The 24,508-nt window shown below is 58.7% G+C and overlaps 1 protein-coding gene and 1 long non-coding RNA gene across 3 annotated transcripts in view; one reads left to right on the forward strand and one right to left on the reverse strand.

The window, feature by feature from the left end:
- Window positions 1-3,303: 3,303 nt before the first annotated feature.
- LOC144614809 (uncharacterized) lies at window positions 3,304-9,422 on the reverse strand. Its single transcript, XR_013552997.2, has 2 exons — window positions 9,129-9,422; window positions 3,304-4,661 (listed from the first exon to the last, which is right to left on the reverse strand). It is a non-coding gene; the product is annotated as an uncharacterized LOC144614809 (long non-coding RNA).
- Window positions 9,423-9,496: 74 nt separating this feature from the next.
- Window positions 9,497-24,508, forward strand: part of GTF2IRD1 (GTF2I repeat domain containing 1) — a 116,532-nt gene continuing 101,520 nt past the window's right edge. For both annotated transcript variants that reach the window (XM_078440482.2, XM_078440483.2), the window contains exon 1: window positions 9,497-9,937. The gene's annotated coding sequence lies outside the window, so the exon portion shown is untranslated. The remainder of the gene's footprint in view (window positions 9,938-24,508) is intronic.

The raw sequence follows: 24,508 nt of genomic DNA on the forward strand, positions 1-24,508 counted from the left end.
GGATGACTGTCTCACAAAGTGTCCAAGGCTCCTCTGCACATCATCGGCCAAAGGGAGAGGCTGTTGGTCGAATGCATGTGTATCAAGAAGTGAAACAGACAGAGTTGAGTAAGTTTGGGACAGTGTTTCCATTGCCGGAGAAAGAACGAAATACAGACCTCCTGTGTTCGATTGTGCTTCGTAGATGCTGTGTTTTTTTTTTTTTTTTTTTTAATTTTTTTTTCAACGTTTTTAATTTATTTTTGGGACAGAGAGAGACAGAGCATGAACGGGGGAGGGGCAGAGAGAGAGGGAGACACAGAATCGGAAACAGGCTCCAGGCTCCGAGCCATCAGCCCAGAGCCTGACGCGGGGCTCGAACTCACGGACCGCGAGATCGTGACCTGGCTGAAGTCGGACGCTTAACCGACTGCGCCACCCAGGCGCCCCCGATGCTGTGTTTTTTACACACGGATGGTTTGTGGAAACCCTGCACGGAGCAAGTCTATTCGTGCCCTTTCTCCAACAGCATGCGCTCCCCTTGTGTCTCTGGGTCACGTTTTGGTAATTCTCACAATATTTCTTTTCCTATTTGTTTATTTCCACACCCAGCGTGGAGCCCAAGGTAGGGCTTGAACTCATGATCCTGAAAGCAAGACCCAAGCTGAGATCAAGAATCAGGCGCTTAACCGATTGAACCGCCCAGACGCCCCAATTCTCACAAGATTTCAAACTTTTTCGTTATTACGATATTTGTTACGATGATCTGTGATCAGTGGTCACTGAGAGCACAGGTGAGGCTTAGCAGTTTTTAAGCAATGAAGTACTTTGAAATTAAGGTATGGGGGTGCCTGGGGGGCTCAGTCGGTTGAGCATCTGACTTCGGCTCAGGTCCTGATCTCGCAGTTCGTGGGTTCCATCCCCGCGTCGGGCTCTGTGCTGACAGCTCAGAGCCTGGAGCCTGTTTCAGATTCCGTGTCTCCCGCTCTCTCTGCCCCTCCCCTGCGTGCACTCTGTCTGAAAAATAAATAAACGTTAAAAACAAAAAAATAAAAAAAGAATGTTGGGGGGCAGACAAGGAGGTTTTCAGGACACCCAGTGGCCGTTGGTCTCGGAACCTTGGCGTTCCAAGTGCCCGGCTGGCCCTGGCACATGTGTCCCCCTGAGCAGTGGCTCCATGAAGCCTTCAGGACCTCGGGGGGGGGGGGGGGAGCCCCAGCACTCCAGATCCAGGCTCACCACCCCTCATTCAGTGAACACCCAGCTACTGATCCTACTTAGGCAGGGAGTATTCTAGGGGCAGGACACAGAGCCGAGAAGAACGCGGAGCAGAGCCCTGGCCTCGACGCGACAGCTGGCCGGAAAGGACCAAGAGCTTGGCGCGAGGTGGTCTTGGCCATCAGCAACGACACGAAGCTCCAGGTCTAGCGGGTGGGCCCAGGCAGAGGGTTTCTCAGAGCCGGATGTCGCTCTAGGAGCTGGGGCAGGAGACCTACAAATGTCCTCAAATGTCAAAGGGCACCTCTAAGGCAGTCCCGGCGGGCAGGGCGCTGGTGGCCTCTGAGCAAATTAGAAAGGGGCTCTGGTCCAGGCAGATGCAGCGGACCGAGGAGGTGCCCTGGGACTGAGCCCTGGTGAGCTGAGTGTGGACCCGGCTTGCCTGCCCGCGTGCTGCCCGACCTCAGAAGCCTGGAGCAGGCGGTCTACCTGTCAGTGTGTCTGGCTTTCCTCCCCGCCAGGGTCCCTCAGGCTGCAGAGGGCTGGGGGTGCTGAGGCCAGGTAGCGGGGGCACTCACAGCCAATGCCACGGGGCCTTATACGTGCCAGGAACAGTTCTGACCATTTGGCCTGCAGAACTCATTTCATTCCCACAGCACCCCCTCGGGGTGGGCACGCTCCTTGCCCCCGTTTGATCAGTGAGGTCGCTGATGCACAGAGAGGTGAGGTTATCTGCCCAAAGACACACAGCTAGCAAGGGGCAGGGCTAAAATTAGCATTAAAATTTTTTTTAATGTTTTATTTTTCTGAGAGACAGAGAGAGACAGAGCACGAGTAGGGGAGGTGCAGGGAGAGAGAGACCCAGAATCCAAAGCAGGCTCCAGGCTCTGAGCTGTCAGCACAGATTCCGACGCAGGGCTCAAACTCTGAACTGTGAGATCATGACCCTAGCCAAGGTCGGATGCTTAAGCTACTGAGCCACCCAGGCGCCCATAGAATTGGCACTCTTCACCACTCCGCTGGACAACCTCATTCTCTTTATCGCTTGGTTCTCTTCGGTTCTGGCTCAGATGGACACCACTTAGGATTAAACTGGGGGGAATTCGTTAGAATGTTAGAGAACTCCTCTCATTTAAAAATGAGGAAACTGAAGCCCAGAGAGGGGAAGGGACTTGTCTGTAGTTGCACAGCACAGACACAAAGACAAAGAGTCTCCAATGGGAGCAAACAGGCCCCCATCTGTCGCCTGAGGGACACCGCCCCTTCTGAGACTTCAAGGGGTCCGGGGCTCAGCCTCGGGGGCCCTGGCAGGCGAGGCCTCAGCGATTAGGTGGTTTGTCCCGAGAGGACAGACCGGGGCTGAAATCTGGCGCACACTCAGCTGGCCAACCTCGTGGGTCTCGGGCCCGCCATACAGGGGCCCCGGGTGAGGGGACAGACATAGGCCATCTGTGAGCTTTCCCAGGGCTGTGCCGCATTGGGCCCACTGCCTCCAAGCGCGCGGGCATTCTTTGCTCATTTATTTATTTTCAGAGCAGGAAAGTGGATTTGAAACGCTCCTCCTGAATGTTTACCCCTGCGGGAATGTCGGGCTTATGAATAATGCAGCAAGTCAGGGGCTGGGGGCCAGGCGAGCTCTGTCCTGTCCCTGAAGTTGCCACACGCGGGCCTGGGGCAGAGCTCGCCCTGCCACTTGCTGCTCAGTGATTTTGGGGAGATGCTCTGAGCCTCAGAGCCCCCAGCCATAAATGGGGGTCCTGAGCCTCTCCCCGCCTCCACAGAGGGGCCCACGGAGGCTGTCCCATCCTTGCCACCTCGGCCTTCCCCTTGGGCACTGCTGTTCTTGCTCGTGGACTTCATCTGGTTCTCAGTGTCACCAGCCTCTCCTTAACATGTACTTGAGCACGTCAGCAGTCGAACAGAGCAGAGAATGAGGCAGTCCCCGGCGGCTGGAGGGCGCAGGCCGAGGGAAGGCCTGGTTCCATGGACCGAGTTGGCTCAGCTCTGAGTAGGGCTGTTGGGTAGCTGCCCTAGGCACCTCTCGCCCCAGGCCTCGGGTTGTCTTGGGCTCTCTCAAAGGGGCTATTTTTTTTTTTAATTGAGACAGAGAGAGAGAGAGAGAGAGCGAGCACGTGAGCGAAGAAGGGGCAGAGAGAGAGAGAGGGAGAGAGAGAATCCCAAGCAGGTTCCGTGCTGTCAGCACAGAGCCTGACGCGAGACCGGATCTCATGAAGTGAACCGTGAGATCACGACCTGAGCCTAAATCAAGAGTCAGACGTTTAAACAACTGAGCCACCCAGGTGCTCCTCAAAGGGGCTGTTTTTATGTCCAAGGCAGTCTGGAGTGCATGTTTCTACCCTGGGCCTCCAGACGCGCTTCTCCTGAAGGAAGGCCCCTGGATGCAGGAGATGTCCCCTGTTCCCCAGGGAACTGTGCCTGGGACAGTGGCCCTGTCCTGCCCCTTAGCCCCCCGCCAGGACCCCTCGGCCGCCTCTGAGTTCCTGTGGGACTGAATCGCCAGTCACACCAACTTGGGTGTGGAAGGACCATCCTTGGGCCACCTCGCCTTCCAGGCAGAAGTCACAACACAGCCTTGGAGTGCCCTCTGTTGGTGGGGTGACAGATGCGGTCCCGCACACCCCACAGGCTTCTAAATGCTTCCTGCTGAGCCTAAAAGCAGGAGCGACTTAAGTTAGATTTAAGCAGGGACGACTGTTGGGTGTTAAAATGGATGAGCCAATGCTCGAGCAGCCGCAAGTTCTCTGGAGAGGGCTGGGGTTGGGGGGGTGGGGGCTTGGCTGGGGGCGAGGGAGGGACCATGCAACCCCTCGGGGTGCTACCATCCCCCACGCCATCCCTCAAGCCCTGGGAGGCAGTGACCTCACGCTACTCTCTATCATAATATTTACCAACAGAGCTGCAATTGAGCCAGGAAGCTTGGCAATTATAATCATGTTATCATTATTGCTGATAATTCCGATCATAAGCATAAATTATAAACAGGAGCGGGGCACAGTGGGTAAGAGCAGGGGGCAGGGACAGCTGTGTGTGTGGGCGGGGTGAGACCGGCCTGTCTCCCCTGCTCCCAGTCCCCTCCTGTTTCTGGCTGAGGCCAAGTCCCCTCCAGAGCCTGGCCCAGGGATACGGTGGCTGCAGGGGGGTGGCGGGGGGCGGGGGCTCCAGGTGGCCTTTTCCTGCCAGGGTCCCGAGGTTGTCCTGACGGCCTCACACCAAGCCCCACTCTGCCGCGGAGAAACTATTAAGCCGCAATTATTACAGAGACAGTCTTTCCGAATTGATCTTTCAGTGACTCGCGGCTGCAGCCATGGAGACGGCCCCAACTCAATTACATGCCTCTCTCTGTTCTTGACAGATTCCAGTGGAGAGTCGGAGGAGGAGGCAGAGAGAGGAGGCGTGAGGTAGGGGGGGTGCAGAGAGCGAGGGGTAGTGTTGAAGAGAGCGACCTACAAAGACAGCAACAAACAGATGGGAGAGAAACATGCAGGGAGAAGACAGAGATCAACGAGGCACCTGACAGTAGACAGAGGAGGCCCGTGTCGATCCATTCATTCATTTCGCAGATGTTTGTACACTCACTGGCCTGGGTGCGTGACAGTGTCCGTCCCACCTCCTCCCTTACCTGAGCTTTCGGTTGAATGGGTGAATCCAACGGGGAGCGAATAAGCATCACCCAGCATAAAATCAACCGGGCCGAGGACTCAAGAGTGCCTGAGGGCACTTAGGCGGGCAGCCTGGCCGGTGAGGTCAGGAAGGCTGAGACCTACCGGAAGAGGGGCTGGCCCCGTGGGGGACAGGCAGGGCACTGGGTTCAGGACACCGTGCAAAGGCCAGCTTTCCTTCCACGACGCAAAAGCTAAAATCTGACTCCAAGGCCTGGACAGACCCCTCTTTTGGGGGAAGAGGGTTTTGGAAGGCTGGGGGGGGGGGGGCCCAGGAGGGACCCTTCTCCTGGGGGTGAGGACCCTGGGTTCCCAGAAAATCCCGAGGTAGGGGAGAAACATTTTAGCGAGCCCCGAGGCCCTGGCCCAGTGGGCCTTTGGCACGGGGGCCAGAGGGGGCCATCTGCTTGGTTCCCTATTCCCCATGGGGTCAGGGGCATGGCCTCAGACTGAGATGGATGCCCCCCCCCTCTGGCTCATTGCTACACACACCACAGCTGCCGGCCCAGAGCCCCCAGATTCAGGGTCTGGGTCTGTACGATATCCAGTACAGACAGGGTGCATTGGTATACAACCCAGGCCCTCCCATCTCAGGGCCAGTCTGATCCAGGCAGATGCCAGGCCTGTGACAGAGAGCCAGCACCGAGTGCCCCGTGGCACAAGGGACATGGCAGTGAGCCAGTACTGCGTGGCTGAGTGTGGTTAAATCAGAGACGCCAGAGCTTGAACGGCGCTCCCTAAACTTGACCGTGTATCACAAGAGCCAGGGACCCTGTTCTGCAGTGCAAAGTCCCCGGGCCTCTCTCCCACCCGGCCAGTGTCTGAGCCAACACACCTCCTGGAAGGGCCTGGACCTGCACCTTTCACAGGCACACGAGGCGAGGAACCTGAGGCCCAGGATCTTCCAAATCAGCAGCGAGCTGAGACCGAAGATGCTTCCAGGTGACCCCTTAGCCGCTAGCCACATATGAAAGCCTGTCTTGTCCAAACTGAGATGTGTTGTGTTACAATAGACATTGGGTATCGAAGACTTCGTATGAGGGAAAGGACGGAAGACATCTCAGTCTTTAAAAATATTATTACGTGCTCAAACGGATACAATTTGGATATGTCAGGTTACATAAAATATATCGTGAAAATTAATCTCACCTGTTCCTTTCTCATTTTTGCTAACTACGAGGAAATTTAAAATTTCCTCTGCGGTGTGCATTTGTGGCTCGCATTCTATTTCTGTTGGCCAGCACTGCCCCAGACTACTTACCAGGGCCAAACCCTGGGGCCTGGGAGGCTGAGGCGCAGATCTGCCCGTGTCCTCGCGAAAGACCTCCTGGCTTCCTACCCCAGCTTGCCAGCTTGGGTGCCTGAAATCCCAGAACGTGGGCTCTATTTTGTTGGGGTCCGGAAGCCTTGGAGGACTCTGAGAGGTGACTCGACTGATCAAATACCCCAGAGAAGGAAATGCTCTCTGTCCTTGGTGGCCTGGATGAGCCACGGAAAGAAAGATTTGGGAATGAAAAGAGTTACTGCTGGTGACCTGGGGGATGGCCCGCCTTGGGAGGTGGGAGGAGGATTTGGAGGTCCCCAAGCAAGCCCATCAGCTACCCTTTGGTGCCATGCAGCCCCCATATCACCTGAGCACCCTGGCCGGTAGGGTAACATTTACCATCTGGGCTACGGGTTCTATGGGTCCTGCACATTCCATATACCGAATCTTATTTTCCCTTTGATTTCCACGATGGAACAGGAGGTACGCTCTGAAGAGAAAGAGGCGTAGCTGGTTCCAGAAACCGTTTGAGTCTTATTTTTAAAGGATGAATACTAATTATCAGCTAAAATCATTTCCTGAAAATCCAAGGAAACCCACAGAGATGGCAAAACGGAGTGGCGGGTTGGGGATCGGGAGCCCTGAGGTCCATCCCCGACCTGCACCGCTGGGCTGCTGTGTCAGCCCTTCCCCCCTCGGTGAGATGAAGGTGCCGATTTCACTGTCCTCACCTTTGGCCCCTGTGGTCACGTCTAGGGTAGCATATCCTAGGCTCCTCCCCATAGGCTTGCCCCAAGGTAAGGAGGCTGTCCTTCTATCTCTTCTATGACTCCCTGGAGTCTTACCTCCAAGGAGCAAGGACCCAAGAGACGTGGCCAAGATCGTGGGAAAGGAAATGATGCGCACAGGAGGTCAGGGAGCCAGGACTGGGCCCAGACCCCAGGGAAGCAGGGAACTGAGTCCCTGGGGGCAGTTCTGGCCAGTCTACTGGTCCGAGACCCTGGGATACAGGCACTGGGCCAGGAGAGAGAGACCAGCTCCTGCCGGGGAGTCCCTGAACTGACAGGACGCACAGGTACACACTTCCGCAGATGCCCTGGCATCTTACGTTCCCATCTGTGAAATGGGGATTGTCAGGTCCACCTGCCGGAAGGGTTGTCAGGAAGGTGGGATGAACGAGGGCACGGAAGAGGCTTTGTGATGGAAGGAGTCCTGTGACTTCCAGGTTATGAAGGGGAAGGCAGTGAGAGCAGCCTCGGTTTCCACATCTGTGTAGGACAGGGATGCAGCCAGGCCTGAGGGAGGGTGAGGCCAGTGGAGGCTCCTATAGGCGGGGAGCAGCCACCAGCAAGGACTTCTCAACCAAACTCCCCTCCCGGCCGAGGGAACTCCTGCTGCCCTTCTCCGGGGAAGGAACCGAACTTGACAAAAATGGAATGCCCCTCACCTTGTCCTTAGAATCCTCACCTCTGCAGGAAGACCCGGTCCAGCAAGACTCTGAGTGGGGCTTTGCCCCTAGAAGAAGCCAACAAATTAAAAAATTGAGAACTACTCCCTGCCGAGTACCTACTACCCAGCAGGCACTGCACTAAGCATCTCCCCTGTGGCACATGTCATTCAGCCCTCCCAATCATCACACAGAGAAAGGAGTACCTTGGCTCCATATTACAGATCAGGAAGCTGAGGCCCAGAGAGGGCAATCGCCTTGGCCTAGGACATACAGTTAATGAATGTGAAGCCAGGGGTCATACCCTAGTCACACATAGCGGGGCAGGGGCTAGACGTGCCGGGCCAAGGCCTTCTGCTGTGGCGCGCTGCCCCCAGTCTGCCTGGGCAAGGTTGGGGGCAGACTGGCTGTTCTGGACGGGGAAGAACAGCCCAGAGGTTGGAAGAGGGCATCGGTCAGCAACACCCCACTCGCATTATTGCTGCTCTGGATTCTGCCTGCAGAGGGCAGTAGTGAGCACACACCGGTACTCCCTCCCCACCAGGCCTCTCAGCTCCTCCAGGCCCTGGGGCACACAGGCTTCCGGCACTCTGCCCCAGGACTTGGGGGTCTGGAAAGCATTCTCCCAGAAACCAGCCAGCCCCTCCTGACCAGCTTGCCCCAGCTGGACCCACTGAGGCCACGCCTTACCACCATTGCAGTTGGATGGATGGACCGTAGGCCAGTGGGCTCAACCGGGGCTATGGAGACAGTTCCAGCCGCGCCATGCACATGCTGTATGTCCCTAAGCGGGTCACCTCCCCTCATTGTAAAATGAGGCCAGTACAACAACAGGGTGTCAGGATGTCCCCCAGGCCTTCTGGTGATGAGGGGGATAGGGAGGTACCCCCGAGAGGGCAAAGGCAGTGTGTGACGAAGGGGGCTTCTGTGGCCTCATTCCTCACTCCCACTCCTCTGACCAACACCGTGGGCAAGGCATTCTGGGCACCAGGGGCCCCTCTGGGCTTGGCCTTGGGCTGGGCACTGTGGACCTGGCCTGCCCAGGAGAAGCTCTGTCTGATGGGCTCGTGGGCTAGACCTGCCCAGCCAAGTTTATCCTTTACCAAGTGCCCGCTGTGCGCCCAGCAGGGCCCCAAGGAGGTTGGGGGAAGACTCCGTGGGCTTTGCTGGGACCTCGAAGGTTCTCAATCTCCATCTGGCTCTCTCCATCTAGGCCAGGGGTTCCCTGGGGTTGGGGCCTGCCTGGCTCGTGTCCCTCCCAGGAGTGCCCAGCATAGCAAGGGCCCAGCACAGGGCTCGGGGCACCACTCCCTCTACTGAATGAAGATGCGCAGCTTTGGACAGGATGAGAGGTGTGCTCCCTGATTCCGTAGGACGGCTGGTATGGTAGGGGAAGGGGGTGGCAAACGCCTGAGTCGGGGATCAGAAGGAGGGCTGCCCAGGCAAGATGGGCCTTGGAGCCTCCAGCTGGATCTGCTGCGACCTTGGGCAGGCCACTGCCTTCCTTCACATCCCCGGGGACAAAGGCTGAAAGAGGTACCTGGACCGGCCACCGGAAGCCAACCTGGGCAAGGTGGGAGTGACCAGTCAGCCGACGACTTCGGTTCTCCAGCCGCCGCCGCCGCCTCCGCCGCGCAGGGCGCCGGGCCCTGCTCCAGGGTGTCTCCCCGCGCCCGCTGAATGACCTTGACCCTGCGCCCCGGGAACCCCGCGCCCCGGCTTCGTAATCCGCCCCTGACGGGGCGCTGGGGAGGCGGAGGGGCGTCGCCGGGCAGCCAGGGGGCGCCGAGGCCGCGGGCGCCCCTCCCGCGGGCCCCCCTGGCGGCGGGCGCTGGGGCGGCGCGCGCTCGGGGCGCCGGGGGCGGGGCGGGGGCGCGGCGCTCCCCCCGCGGTGCCCAGGCCGGGGCGCGGGGCGGGCCGGGCGGGCTAATCCCGTATGTAAATGGCAGCCAATGGAGGGTGGTGTTGCGCGGGGCTGGGATTAGGGCCGGGGCGAATGGCTGGCAATCTTACTGGGATTACAGAACAAAGAGCCTCCCTGCGCTCCCGCTCTCGGCTCCGCTCCCCGCGCCGCGCCCCGCCCTCCGCCGCAGCCCGCGCCGGGGGTGGGGGCCGCCGAGCGCCAGCCCCCCGGCCGGCCCGAGAGCCCCCGCCGCGGCCCCTCCCCGGCCGGCGCCCCGCGCCCCGCGCCCCCCGCCCCCCCGCCGCGCCGCGCCGCGCCGCGCCTCCCTCCGCCGCGCCTTCCCCCATTCTCCCGGATTAATTAAGGAGGCAGCGGCAGGAGGCTGAGTCCTGGCCGCGGGCCGGGGCCGGGGCGCCGCTGGCAGGAGCGCTTGGGGATCCTCCAAGGTAGGAGAAACTTTTGCGGGGGGCGGGCGCCGAGGCCCTTCTCCCCTTCTCCTCCCACCCCCGTGGCCCCCGCCCCTCCCCCTCAAGGTGTTCCAGAATCTGGGTCCGGCTTTCGGGTGCCTTGGGAGGCACGTGACTGGGATTATAATTTGGGCCGGGGGGGGGGGGGGTTGGTGGCGGCGGGGAGGGCCGGCCGCCCTCACCTGCCGGGAGGGGGGTGGGAGCCGGGAACTGTCACCCCCCCGGTCCTTCCGGAGGTGGGGGGCGTCCCGGGCGGGCGGCGGGCGCCCGCAGGCTGCTGCAGTTGGCGAATGAGGTCAGTCGTGCTGCCCGCGGCGGCGGGCGCCAGTGTGGGAGCAGAGGGGGCTGGGAAGGCCGCCGGTCCCCGCCCCCCCCCCGCCCCCCACCTCTGCCTTCCTCCGGCTGGGCCGTCTCCCGGCCGGTGCCCCCCACTCGCAAGCTGAGTCCGACACAGCGAGGACTGCCCCGCACAGTGGTTCCTGTTGGGGTACCCCGGGGAGGGGGCTGGCCTGAGTGGCGGCAGCTGAACCTGTGGAGGAGGGCGGGGAAGAGTCTCAGAGGATGGCGGTGGGGGCCACAAAGCATTCAGAGGAGCAAGTTGGGGGTGCCCCGCATGTAGGCGGTCTCTGAGTTCCCGCACACGGGCAGGGAGGCCTGTGGAGCGTCACGGGGTGCTTGATGCCCACCCCCACCCCCCCCACCCCCCATCCTGAGTCCTTCGAAATGATGGGCTCGGTGCCTCTCCTGGGCTCCGGCCCCGGCGTGTGGCCAGGGACAGGGATGATGTCCTGGCCTGGGCCCAGGGCAGAGGGGGATGTTGCAGCTGAGAGTTCTGCCCTCCTGGACATCTGGCCATGTGACCTAACCTCCATGGACCAGACCTGGGTGGGGGGAGACCCCTGTGTCCCCCATCACCGTGGAAGTGAGGGAAGAACTCCGCATGCAGGGGTCTCCTTGCCAGGCAAGTGGGGGCAGCGCTGTCCTTGGATGGAGTGGGGTCCTGGTGGTGGGGGGCGTGGGACTGCCCTGGGGCTAGCAGCTGGGTGAGGGGCAGGCGTGGACCGAGGAGTGGGCGCTGGCAGGGGCCTTCCCTTGCTGCTCACAGTGGAAGGAAGAGGCGGCCAGGAGCTGCTCTGACCTCCTCTGGTGGCCTCCGGGTTGGGACTGCTTGCTCCTCGGCACTGCCCGGGTCCTCAGGGCTTGGGAGGTGCCTTCCAAGCAGCCATTTATTTCAGCAGTGTCATTCCCAAAGGGAAAGGGCACTGGCATTGATTATTTATTCGGAGCAGGAGGCAGCAGTGGCTGGGAGGCTGGTGGCTGCTGGTGGGGGGGTCTGAGCGCAGGGGTGGCCAAGATGGGTGGTCAGGTGCCCATCCCAAGCCACCCATTGCGGGAGCCCAGGAGGGTTTGAGGTAGATTCTGACCTCTTCCAAACAGGGACGCTGGACCAAGGGACAGACTTGGCTCCAAGGTGAGGGGATGTCAGAACCCCCCACCTGCTTTTGGGATTTGAGAGGCTTAAGACCACACCCCATTCTGCAGCCCGCTAGGAGAGTGACCTAGAAAGTTGAGGCTGTGACTCAGAGGGTCCCAGAGGACCCCAGCAGAGGAAACAGGCAAAGGTTGGAACTCTGCTGGTACATTTAAAATGTGGGAGGGGCACCTGGGTGGCTCAGTCCATTCAGCGTCAGACTCTTGATTTTGGCTCAGGGCATGATCTCATGGTTCGTGAGTTCGAGCCCCACATGGGGCTCTGAGCTGACAGCACAGAGCTTGCTTGGGATTCTCTCTCTGTCCCTCTCTCTCTGCCCTTCCCCTGCAAATGCACTTTCTCACTCTCAAAATAAATAAAGTTTAAAAACGAAATAAATAAAATGTGGGAGACCTGGGGCCGAGGGTGGCAACCCTGGGTCTTAACGACAGCGTTGTCGGGACACGTTTAACCTACTTAAGAGGACTGTTCACCAGGTGCTAGAGGAAGGGTCGTTTATGTGCAGTGTGCTCATCACAAATACTTTTTATCTGTTCTTGGAAGGCAGTCTCTCCCAGAGCCAGGCTTGCCTTCCGGCACAGTGGTGGTTGTTAGTGTTCGATGCTTGGAGATAGTCGGAAAGGCAGACATAATGATGGGGGTCTCGGAGGCAGATGTTGTCACAGCCTGTCCCCAGCAGCCAGCGCCTGCACAGTCTGGCAGCAGTCGGAGATGGTCAGAAACCCCAGGTGAGGATCTCAGGGTGACGCCATGGGGCGTTCGTCTCCTAAAAATGTGACCTTGGAGCCACAGACCGCATCGCCTGGTCCATCCCTGTTCTGGGTTCCGTCACTCATCCGTCCATCCACTGCCACCTCGACCGGTTCATTGAGTCCCTCAGTTTTCCTGAATGCCCTTTGCATGAGCTGTTCATCTTCTCTGGAAGGTTCTTCGCATCCTTCCTCTGAGAGGGTGGGAGACTTCCTTTGGTGGCCCTGCCTAGAGTCGGGGATACGGGTGGTAGGATTTGCCTGTTTCCTCTCCGTGAAGACTACACTGACGGTCCTCGGGCTGGAATCCCAGGGCTGGCCTCGGTGCTACGTCTGTGTCCCCCGTGGCGTCCTGTCCTTCCTCTGTCCCAATGTTGATCTCACTCAGAGGCTCCACATCTGTCTCCCCAGGTGCCCTAAGGGCAGGGCAGGGACCGGGGCTTGCTTTTGATTCCCTGGTGCCCAGGGCTGGCACCCAAATACTTGTTGAGTGGCTGCTTGAGGGAATGAATGGATGAAGTCTGGCTTCAGAGCCTTGGCCCATATTGCTAAGCCTGTTATCCCTGAATCCCTACCTGTGGGGAGGATCCCCCACCATGGTGAGACTCCTGAATATCCTCTGTCCTGCTTCTTAGACCTCTGGTTCTTGGCTGTCTGCGGGCGACTCTTCAGTGCCTCACAGCCAGGTTCCCTGGGACAAGCGGGAATGTGTGCCCAGCTCCAGGGGCCTGCGGAGGCCTCAAGGGGCACCCGGGAACACGACTTTCAGGGTGAATTCACAAACACCGGGGAGCAGAGCAGGACTCGGGGCCGGGGGCTCGGAACCTTCCGGGAGGCTGTGGGGCCCGGGAGACGCGGACCCTTAGGGCAGCCGCAAGGGAATTCCCAGCAGGAATTAATTCATAAGCAGAGGTGGAGCACTGGAAGGATTGTTTTATGTGGGAGAACTGGAGAAGAAATGGAATTGGTTAGAAGAAGCAATGAGATGTGTGCCCCCTCCCCCCCCCCCCCACCTCCCGCCTTCGGTGGCAGGGAGACAGTGCAGACACGTGTGTAGATGTTGGGGTGTCCAGGCGGGGCCCAAGGGGAGCCAGCTCCCCCACTTGGTTCCTAGGCCCCTCATTTGCAGGCGTGTCTAGCTGGGACCCTGAGACCCTCGTGCTCTCTGGGGTAGCTACTCTGTCATTTCAGACTCAGTGCTCTGGGTTGTGGCTGATGACCGTAAGGGACTCAGAGCCCCGGGGAATGGGGGGTTGGCGCAAGGGGCTGAGCCCTTGTTCGCTTTGTGGGGACTTAAGTTTGCTGAATGGGCTGGGTGGGGGCTGTACTTTGTCCCCACCCGGGCTGGGGATGGCTGGTCGGTGTGTCTCAGGCAGAGCCCTTGTTCCCGACACTCTTCCTCTTGGTCCGGAGCTGGGCCTGGCCAACCCAGAGCTATTTGTGTGCCCACCTGTCTCCCTCCTTCAGGACCACCTGCTTCTGGTTGCCAGATCTGGCTAATAAAAATAGGGATGCCCAGTTAAATTTGGATTTCGGATAAGCCACAGATAATGCGGGATTGAGGATGTAACTTTGTTCAGCTGGAGCTGAACCGGGGGTCTCGTATTTTATCTGGCAACCTTGCAGCTGTGACCTCTGGGCAGGGGGACTGTCGGGGACTGGGGAGAGAGGCTCAGGGAGTGGTTGAGGCCTGGAGTTGGGGTCAGGGCTCAACCCAAAGCTCCAGGGGATGGGCTGGGGGAGTTTAAATCAGGCAATGCTGACTCCTGTTACCTCGGTCCGGCTTTCTCTAGTCTGTGGTCCCAGGGTCCGGATCTCCTGTTAAGCTTGGGTGGTGTGGGGGGCTCTGGGAAGCCCTGATTTTCGGAGACTTCTGTGCCACTGTGGTTGGGAGGCGGGGGGGGGGGGGGGGTAGAGGGGAAGGGAAGCTGCTGGGGACACTGTATCGGACACCCAAGTTAGGATTTGCCATCAAGGTTTACAGAGCGAGGCCTGAGCGCTGGGAGGCCATTTCTCTGATGGTTCCCCCCACTTCAAGACTTAGAGATCCTGCCTCAGGGGCCCCTGGTAAGGGAGCATCTTTGCCGGGTTGGGTCATAGGCGGTGAGGGGCAGTCCCTTGAGGGATGCCCCCGTGGCTATAGCCAAGAAATAAGAGGCAGGGTCCTGTGTACCATGTCCCTTGCCCCCAAGTCTGGGTTGTGTGCTCATATGTAGCATGGCGATGATACGCCCTCTCCTGCCTGAGCCTCAGATACTGTGGATGGACGGGGGGAGCCTCCAGAGCGTGGATATGTGGGTCATCCCAGTGCAGGCCTGGAGTGGAGACCATGTGGGAAGCCAGAGGTGAGTGGTCCTGGCCCGAGGGCCTTGGGTGTTGGGTAGCCTGCAGGTGCACAGCAAGTCTGTATAGTTGGGGATGGGGGGGCTGAGCCCGTAGCTGGAGGAGGCCCTCAGGCTGCTTCTGTCCTGGAGGCTTGGACGGGGCCAGGCCTGTTTGCTGATCGGGGGCGGGGGCGGGGGGGTCTCAAGGTGTATTTTCTGACTTCTGGCAGAACCACCATATAGGGGAGTCTATATCTGTCCATCTGTCTGTCTGTCACTCCACCAGGCAGTGAGAAACTTGCAGATGCCCCAGGTCTGCAGATTCTCAGGTCCTGGCATCCAGCCCCAGGCCCGCACGGAGGAAAGCCTCACTGCATGGGTGGGTGTGTATTTTGGTGAAGGATGAGGGAATCCCCCGAAATGCTCAAGTCTTAAGTGTGCTTTCTAAGGGGTTTGACCACTGTGTGTACAATGTGCTGCTTCATGCAGCCCGGCCTCTGCAAAGGCATGGAACGTTCCACCACCCCTTAAAGTTTCCTCAAGCTCATTTGCAGCCAGCCCCTTACCTTCCCCCAGCTCCTGGCAACCACTGTGTTTTCTTTTTTCGTTTTCTTCTTTCTTTCTTTCTTTCTTTCTTTCTTTCTTTCTTTCTTTCTTTCTTTCTCTTTCTCTCTCTCTCTCTCTCTCTCTTTCTCTTTCTCTCTTTCTTTCTACCACTGTGTGTTTTCTGTCTCTGTAGTTTTGCATTTTCCAGAACGGCACATAAATGCAGTCACACAGTATGCAGTCTGAGTCTGGCTTCTTAGACCCAGGCGTATTGGAATCTGCTTCCTTTTGGTTGCTGAGGGCCATGCCACGGTATGGATGTGCCACATGGCCCCACCCACCCTGTGCTGGTGGCGGTCCAGCACTCGGGGTTTGCAGAGCCCTGCTCGGGACCACCCAGAGAAGAAGAGGGGTGCCTGTGCTCGTTTTCACAGGGGCACTGCCTGCACCCCCATCCCCACCCCCATTGAGAGCCGGTCCTGAGCCAAGAAAGGTGCACACCTCTGTCCGCAGAGCCTAGAATTTCATCCTCCGTTTCTGGTGACTCACACAGCCAGCGAGCCCCCGATGAAATTACACCCTCCTGTGGCTGCCCTCTGCTGTGCAGGTGGGCTCCTGGGACAGTGATGCTCCCGGGGCTGGGACAGCTGGGGGGCGGGTGAGAGCCTGGAGGGCGGGGAGCTTTGTGCGCCCTGTGGTGTCTCACCCATCTCCGTGTGCCCTGCTCCCCCGGAGTCTGGGGGTCCCTGGCAGTGCCTCCCAGGTCTCCACTCCTGCAGCTTTGGAGCCTGGGGTTGAACTTCTGTGTTTTCCTGAAACAAGGCCAGGGCTTGTCCTCCGCAGGGGGCGGGGGGGTGTGGGGAGAGGAGGGTAGGGCAGGACATTGCTGCCAGGAATAGGCTGGCGTTGCAGTCAGGAGCATGATTTAGGGTCCCTTGGGGGGGGGGCTGTGTGACCTCAGGCAAGTGACTTTTCATCTCTGTGCTTCGGATTGGTCGTCTGTAAATGGGAGGGCCAGTGAGGGACTTAGCTGCGGTTACACCAGCCGGGGGGCCTCCGCAGAGCCCTAGAGGGCATGGGGGCCGCTGGGAGTGGGGAGGAGGTGGGGATGTGCAGGCCTCTGGTTCCCTGGCCCCTTTTGAGCCAGAGTAGGGCCACTTGTATCCACGGTACCTGTTGGGGTATTCTAAATAAAATCGTCTGCCAGAAGTTGGCCCTTCGTGGACAGCGGCTGTTCTGAACGTTCGTGCGGGCAGTCCTGAGGTTTCGATTGGTCACGGAAGCTTCTGGTCAGGCTGATTCCCTCTCTGCCTGCCCGCTGCGTGTGCTTTGGAACACTGCACAGTCGCTGGGCCTCAGTTTGCCCGTCTGAGAAAGGAGGCGGCAGTACCTGGGCGGGTTGTGGGTGGGCGTCGGGAACTGTGGTGTCTGAGTGCAGGGGGCCCAATGGGAGCTTTGCCGGCCTCCCGGGGTGTGCGGGCTCCTGAGGAAAGGGAGCTCCTTGGGGGCTGACACGGCCTGCCTGGGTGCCTCAAGAGATTTGAGGGGTTTTAACTTTGTTTTTTTGTAAACAAGTCGTTTGCTTTTCCTGATGAGCCCAGCTGCCCCCGGCCCCCCCCCTCCTCCCTCCTCCCTCCCCCCTCCTCCTCCCCCAGCCCAGTCGCAAAGCCTGCACCCCTCAGTCCGACCCTGGAGCTGTAGCTGGTGGGAAGTCAGGAAGGACTGTGCAGGCTAGGCCCGTACAGAAGGGCCCTAGGGTGCTCCTGGGTGGCTCCCTGGAGCAGGCAGGACCCCTGCCTGCCCACCCACCCAGCTCCAAGGTGGTCCTGGCGGGCTCCAGGGGGGCCTTAGGACTGGGCCAGTCTGGTGTCTCTCTCATGTTTATCCAGGAGCTGGTTTTTCAGGTGTGCCGGCTTTCAGCCGAGAGGCCCAGGTTGGGAGAGGTAGGGCCTTTGGGAAGGGGGGTGGTTGCCCCTCTTCCCTGGGCTCACCCTGCCTTCCAGCTGGGGGTGCAGCCCTCTGGGCGGGGAAGGCTACCACATCGTCCCTGTGGTCCTGTTCCATTGTCCAAGGGAGAGATGCTCTTCCTTGCCCCGGTCAGAGGCCGGTGCCCCTCCTTGGAGCTCCTTTACCTGCCACGGGGCTTCCCTACTTCCCAGCAGGGTGCCATGGAAACAGCAGGGCCTTTGAAGCCAGGCAGGCGTGGTGCAAGTCCCAGTTCTCACCACTGACCTGCTGTGTGGCGTCAGGCAAGTGCCTTTACCTCTCTGAGCCTCATCTGAACCGCTGAGGCTGCTTGTTCCTACACTGCAGTGTTCTTGGGAGGACAAGCGCGTTCGTTCGGGTGGGGACTGGGAGCCCCAGTCGTGCCCAGAGAGGAACCGGATGCCATCATTTCCTGCTTTGCTCTTACCGCCTCTGCTCATGGAGCATGGGGTGTGCCATGCCTCAGTTTCTGTTTCTGCAAGCTGGGAAAACCCCAAGGGTAGAGCTGGTTAGTCCCCTGGGGCTGGGGCTACCCAGGGGCAGTGGCCCTGTGGTTGGTTTGGGGAGAGCCGTCTTTTCCCAATGGGATATGCCTGAGGGCAGCCCGCAGGAGGTGACTTCTCACTGGCCCCTGGAGGATGGGTGGGGTGGAGACCCAGGAGTAGTCTGGGGTGGACATTTCGAGGAGGGGGGTGACAACCTAAGGGTCCAGAGACAGGAATGACGATGCATGTGGCCAAGTGAGCATTTTGCTGCAGAAGCGGCGAGGTGCTGGGTCCGGGCAAAGACCTTCATCTGATCGCCTCCCTCCCCGACTAGGCATGGCCAGGCCCCACCTGTTTCCGTGCCAGCACAGTGAGCTTCCCTCGGTTTCTAGAACATACCGTGCTTCTGTCTTGCTTCCCTGTGTGGTGTTGCTTCTCCGTGGAACGTATTTAGTGCTCCCTGTCCGTTTCACTGGGCCGATTCTTACTTGCAGGGCTCAGCTTGGATGCCACGTGTCTCTGGAAGCCTTCCCTGTGCCCCCTTCCGAGCCCGCGTTAGGTGCCCCTCCTCTGTGTTCCGACAGCCCCTGAGGGTTCCAGCTGCCCTTGACCTGGCCTGTCACCTTCCGACGGGTCCAGGCCTTGGCGCCTCATCCCTCCACATCCCCGCCCCCGGCACCCTGCCTGGCCCAGAGCGAGTGTCCAGTGTAAACTTGTTAAGTGACTTAGAAGCAAGCGAGGTGTCGGGCCACTAGGGGTGGGGCCTTGGAAGGTCAAGGGCCTTCTCTGCCTTCGGATACTGATTCTCACCGGCTCACCCCCCCCGTGCTTCCCGTTTCTGGCCTGGCTGTGACTCTCAGGGGCATCTGGAGGGGGGTGGTGGCGGGGCCCTGTGTCTCCCTGGGCCGGGTGTAGACTGGTTTGGGGGGGTTTCCCCTCTGTGAAGGGCAGCTGGTGTGTGTATGGAGAGAGCACAAGTGTGGCGCGTCAGAACAGTTAATCCCCTGGGCTATTTAGACACACACGCTTGTGCGTGTGTGCGCTCACACACGTATGTGTGGCATTCTGGGGGGCCGCCGGTGGGGACTGTGTTGGATGACTTGGCATTTAGCCGAATCCCGACCACCAGCCTGGCCCCAGGGCTGCTCAGGGTACAGAGCCCCTGTAGGCCCGGCAGGTGGCCACGGGGGACGAGTCTGTCGGTTAGGAGTGCGTTTGACTCCAGGTAATAGAAAGACTGAACTTTAATGGCTTCGACAAGGGCTTTTATTCCTCCCGAGAAAAAAAGCCGTGGGTAGGCGGTCAGAGGCTGGGATGGGGGCTCAGTGATGCCTTCAGGGGCTCGGTTCTTTCCTCCTTAGCTTGTTAGATTAAGTTCTTTTAAAAATTACTTTCTTTAGGGGCGCCTGGGTGGCTCCGTCGGTTGGGCGTCCGACTTCGGCTCAGGTCATGATCTCACAGTTCGTGGGTTCGAGCCCCGCGTCGGGCTCTGTGCTGACAGCTCAGGGCCTGGAGCCTGCTTCCGATTCTGTGTCTCCCTCTCTCTCTGCCCCTTCTTTGCTCACGCTCTGTCTCTCAAAAATAAAGAAACATTAAAAAAATATATTTTCTTTGAAGCATACGCTGAAGTATGATTTCATACATTCACAGAGCTGTGCGGTCAAATTTCTGAGCATTTCATCCCCTCAAAAAGAAATCCCAACCCGTTACATCGTCAGCCCTCTGCTCCCTCCGCCCCCCACCCCTGGCGACCACTGGTTCGCTTTCTGTCCCTGCATGTGCCTGTTCTGGACGTTTCATGTCAGTGGAACCCTATAACATGTGGCCTCTGTGTCTGGCTTCCTAAGCTCAGCATCGCGTTTCCGAGGTTTATCCAAGTTGGGGCAGGTGTCACAACCTGTCACTTTTAACAGCCAAATAATATTCTGCTGTGTGGACGGGCCGCCTTTTGCCTATCCATTCATCGGTTGATGGATGCTTGGGTCATTTCCACTTTTTGGCTGTTGTGAGCACTTGTGCACAGATTTTTGTGTGCAGTGTGCTGTCTGTTCTGTTGGCTAAACACCTGGGAATGGAATTGCTGGGTCATAGTGGCAGTTCTGTGTTTCGCATCCTGGGGAACTGCGTGACGGCTGCAACATCTTATGTTCCCACCGGCAATGTGTGAGGGTTCCAGTTTTTCCGCATCCTTGCCAACACTTGGTATCGTCTTTTTGATCGTAGCCATCCTAGTGAGGGTGAAGGGCTATCTCGTGTGAATTTTTTTTTCTAACGTTTTTGTTTATTGGGAAGGAGGGGCAGAGAGAGAAAGGGAGACAGAAGATCCGATGTGGCCTCCACGCTGACAGCCGCGAGCCCCTTGACCAACAAGATCGTGACCTGAGCCAGAGTCGGACGCTTAACTAACCGAGCTGTGATTTTGTGTGATTTTGATTTAGCTTGTTGGATTTTGTCTTCACGCTTATGCATCGTGGTCACAGAATGGCTGCATTCCCTCCAGTCCTCACACCCATGGTCCGGATGGAGACAAGGAGTTAGGGCAGAATGCTTCTACTCTCAAAGGTTTGCCTTCATACACGCTCTCCTCAGGAGCTTTAGTTTTGCACAGATGGGACTTTGGGCCTCTGATGCCCCCTTGCTGTAAGGGAACTGGGAAGAAAGAGGCATGCCGGTTGGGGAGGAAGGGGGTTGGGAATGCTTTGGGCAGGCTTTGCCCCTCGTGGCCCAGACTGGTGTGGACATCTTCATTTCTCCAGGAGCACGAATGGGGATGGGAGCCCCCCAGTAGGTAGGGTGGGGACTTTGATCATGGGTGCGTGGCTGTTCTACAGACCAGAGTAACCACTGCCCGTCTGGGGCCTTAGGGGACCCCACTTTGTCAGTCACCTGCCAGACTTTTGTGACTCTCTATCCAGAGACCTCCTTTCTACTCAACCGAGGAGGCCTGTAGCCCAGGGCTCACTAGGTCCTGACTCAGGTCCTGTGCCCCTCTGTGCCCTGCAACCCAGAACAAGCCAGGGGACGTCTTGCCTTTACAACTCGCTGGGGCTAGAGCTCAGACACATGTGGCTGGTGGGAGTATAAAGCCGCATGGCCATTTTTGGAAAACAGCTTGGCAGTTATTTATTTATCATTTTTATGACATATAATTGCATCATAAAATTCACCATTTCAAAGTATTCTACCCAGTGGTTTTTAGTATAGTCACAAGGTTGTGCAACTGTTACCACTATCTAATTCCAGAAGAATTTTTATCACCCCCCCAAAAGAAACCCCACATCTATTAGCAGTCTCTTCCCATTCCCTTCCACCCCCCACTCCCTAGCAACCACTAATGGTATCTCTGTGGATTTGGGGCATCTTTTTATACAGTTGAACACGGGCTTGCCGTATGACCTGGTAATCCTGTTCCTCAGTATTTGCCCAAGGGAAATGAAAACTTGGGTTTACATAAGAACCTGAAGAAGAGAAATATCTCAAGTGGCTGTATTCATAATTGCCCCACACTGGAAACCATCTCGGTGTCCAACCGGTGCGTGGATAAGCAAACCCGGGTAGGTTCATACCGAGGAAGACTGGTCAGTGCTGAGAACGACCAAACTCTTGATCCGGACAGCAGGGGTGAATCGCAGAAGTGTCGGCCTGGGCGAAAGGTGGCAGACTCGGGAAGTCGTGTCCCGTGGCATTTCTGTGACAGGTTGGAAGAGGTGCGACTATAGGGACGGAGCAGATCCGGAGTTGCGTGGGGGCGGGTTGACTTGGGGTGCTGATAGGACTGCCCTGTGCCTTGATGGTGGTGGAGGAAACAGCAGTATGCATTTGTAAAAACTCCTAGCACAGTGCGCAGGAAAGCGTGACTTTCACTGTGTGTGTTACCCTTCAGTTTCCGGAACCCATCCTGAACCGGGGACTGGCCTTTCCGGATTAACCCCATGTAGGGTTAGCCATTCCATTTGTTTTAGTTGGTGGCAGACCTCCTTATGCATGTAACCGTTGATTTTGAGTCTTTCAGGATGACTCATGTGACTTATGCCTAGGGCTGGGGCCGAGGGCTGCCTTGGCACCCCCTCCTGTCACCTTCCTCGGGCACCCCCTTCTGCGTCTGCTGTTCCTGACCTTCCTGGATGGGGTACGCCGTGTGCTTTTGGTCCATGAACAGTTAGAGCCGGAAGGGACGTCAGAATATGTTGACTTCCTTTCCTTTTCAGATGGGGAAACTGAGGCCAGGGCTGGGAAGGCACTTGGCTGATTCCAGAGTGGTAAGACTCAAGATCCCAAACCTCATCTCGAAACTCTTGGGCCAGGGCTCCTTGCAACCCCCCCACAGGTGCCCCAGAGCCTCCCTTGTCTGGCTGGTCTGGCGAAACGGCGGGAGGTTTTGGAGCAGACCCAGGTGGAAGGCGAGGCGGGGGGTGGGGGGGGTATCAGTGTAAGGAAGTGGGAGTGGTCAGGGCCTCTAAGACACCCTAAACGAGGAGAGAAGAGGGTCCACGACGGCACAGGGTGGCTGCACCTTGTGCTCGCAGGCTGGAGGTGCGACGTGGTCCATTGTGGTAAAGCGTGGGAGTGGCTGGTGGCCCCTGGGGAGAGGCACGAGAGCATGGCACTGGCTTCTGTCCTGGAAACCCGTGACATCGGGTCACCCTGAAGCCCCATTATGTGTGCAGGTGAATCCCAGCAGGCGTGGTCTGCAGTGTGGGGCTGACAGCCTGGAAGCACCTCCTCGAGGAGAGACCCCAGGAGACCCTGACCGGGAGCCGGTGGGATATCTTGGGTGGCGACCCTCTTCGGGCAGACGGGTGGACCCAGTCTCAGTGATGCAGGCCCTGGGTTTATCCTGGCGTTGATGTGGAGCCGCTGGCATGTGGGCCGTGTCCACCCTGGAGGCTTGGGAGGTCTGCAGTCCCCTGGGTGGGTATGGGCGGGGAGGGCAGGCACCGGGCTGGAGCTGGCTCACGTCCAGGTTCCTGCCACCCTCCTCAGGGAGCCAGTTCAGAGCTGTGTCAGCCTCCCGAGGAGCGTTCTCAGGCTGCAGGCCTTGGAAGGCCAGCGGGTGCCCTGGACGCGGGTATGAGGATGCCAGGAGTAAGGCCGGGGAGCCCCCCTCCCCTCTGACTTGCATCCCTGCGGGGACACGGCTTTGGAAGTGGAGTGACTTTCTCATCCCAGGCTTCAGAAGGGGTTCCTTCTGGGCCAGGAAGCCAGTGACTCCTTGCTCCCGTTTTTTTTTTGGGGGGGGGGGGCTCTGTGTCTGCTGCTGTGGATGGGTGGTGGGGGCCAGGGGCAGACCAGGCAACCCCGAGTCTGAGGTCTGTGTGGGGGGCAGGTGGTCCCTGGCATTTTGCTGTGCTGTCTCTACCCCCACCATCCCAGAAGGCCTGTGATCTTGGCAGCATGGGACCCTTTCGTGGGCCCTCTGCCCTGTTTTTGGCTCCAAAAATGATGTCTGCATACCTCGAGGTCCCTTCTGGTTTTCAGGAGCCACACTGCCTCCAGGAAGCCTTCCTTGGGCCTCACTGTGACCCCAGACAGGAAGCCTGGCCCCTGTCCTGAAGCCTCTCACCCTCTGGGGGAAGCAAAGAAGGAGAGCCCTTCTGCAAATATCTGTGCGCCAGTCGCTGGGCAGTGAGCGTGCCGGGAGCTGCTTGGGGGACATTGTCAGGGACTGGGTGCCTGTTTGCTCCTTCTAGTAGACTTTGCTTTGAAGCTGGCCCCTGACTCTTTTGGCTGTGTGACCTTGGGCAAGTTACTCAGCCTTTCTGAGCATCCAGGTCTGCATCTGTCCAACGGGAGGGATACCATTGTGCTCTAGGGTTGCTGCAGGACATTAAAAGGATACGAACAGCACAGCACTGGGCAGTCATGTGGCTGCCGATGGTAATGATGGCCGTAATGTGACATGGGGTTTAGCTAGGCCCAAGGCCAAGGTAGGGTTTGGGTAGAAAGACTCTGTTGGGTCTTGCTTTCACCTCCCACCACTGCTCTGTGAGGGAGGAAGAGGCGGGGTGCTGTGGATGTGTGTCTTTATTGGAGGCAGAGACTGAGGCCCAGAGAGGGGAAGCAAGTTGGCCAGCATCACCCAGCCGCTGGGTTGGCAGAGCCTTGTCTAGACCCAGATCTCACGAGGACGGGCCCTGTGCACACTCCCGAGACTCGGGCTCTGTCACCGGTCGTTGGGCCCTTAGGGAGGGGATGCTGTGGGCCTGGGCTGGGCTCCTCCAGGTTCTCCCGTCCCCGGGGCTGGGAGAGGAGGGCAGGCAGGCAGGGGTCACTCTGTGGAGTCACACTACCTGGCCAGAGCTTCGGGTGGGCCTGGGTTGTCCCTGGTGGATGGAGGTGGCCAGGCACTCCTCGCCCAAGTGAGGGAGCGGTGAGCAGGGCTGCAGTGAATGTTTTCACATGAGATGTGTGTGCTTTGCAGGAACAGAGCACGGATGTGCCCATGGAGTCCTGGCTCCCCCACAGTTCTTGTGTAATCATAGGAAGGTCACCTACACGTTGTGCATCCGTTGTCCAGCGTGGGATGGATGATGGTCCCTGTCCCGTCCTGCCTCTCTCCTGGGGCGCTGGGGGATCACACGTGATGCAGTGTGAAAGCTGTAACGGGGTGGGGGGCTTTGCTGCACCTGCGTGTTTGTGCCTGTGACCCTCCAGCCACAAAATAAAGTGTGTCATCCCCCAGGGGCCAGGTCATTAAGTAGGATGCCCCCAGGACAGACTGTGTGGGCCCGAGTTGGAGGAATGACTGGGGCAGGGTGCCGTCGCATTAGCTGTGACGTGCATGCGCAGACAGCAAGCAGGCCTGGAGAGGCGGCAGGTGTAATCTGACGGATACCTGATGAACGGACATCCGAACCTCCTCTTTTGTGTGTGGTCACCATTTATAACTTTCCGCTTCTGTTTCCCCACCTGGGCGCTCCAGGCACAGGCACCGGGCCTGATTTACCCCCCGTTCCGGGTCTGGGGTG

Source organism: Panthera onca, chromosome E3 (assembly GCF_046562875.1).
Source record: "Panthera onca isolate mPanOnc1 chromosome E3, mPanOnc1 haplotype 2, whole genome shotgun sequence".
Lineage (NCBI taxonomy): Eukaryota > Metazoa > Chordata > Mammalia > Carnivora > Felidae > Panthera > Panthera onca.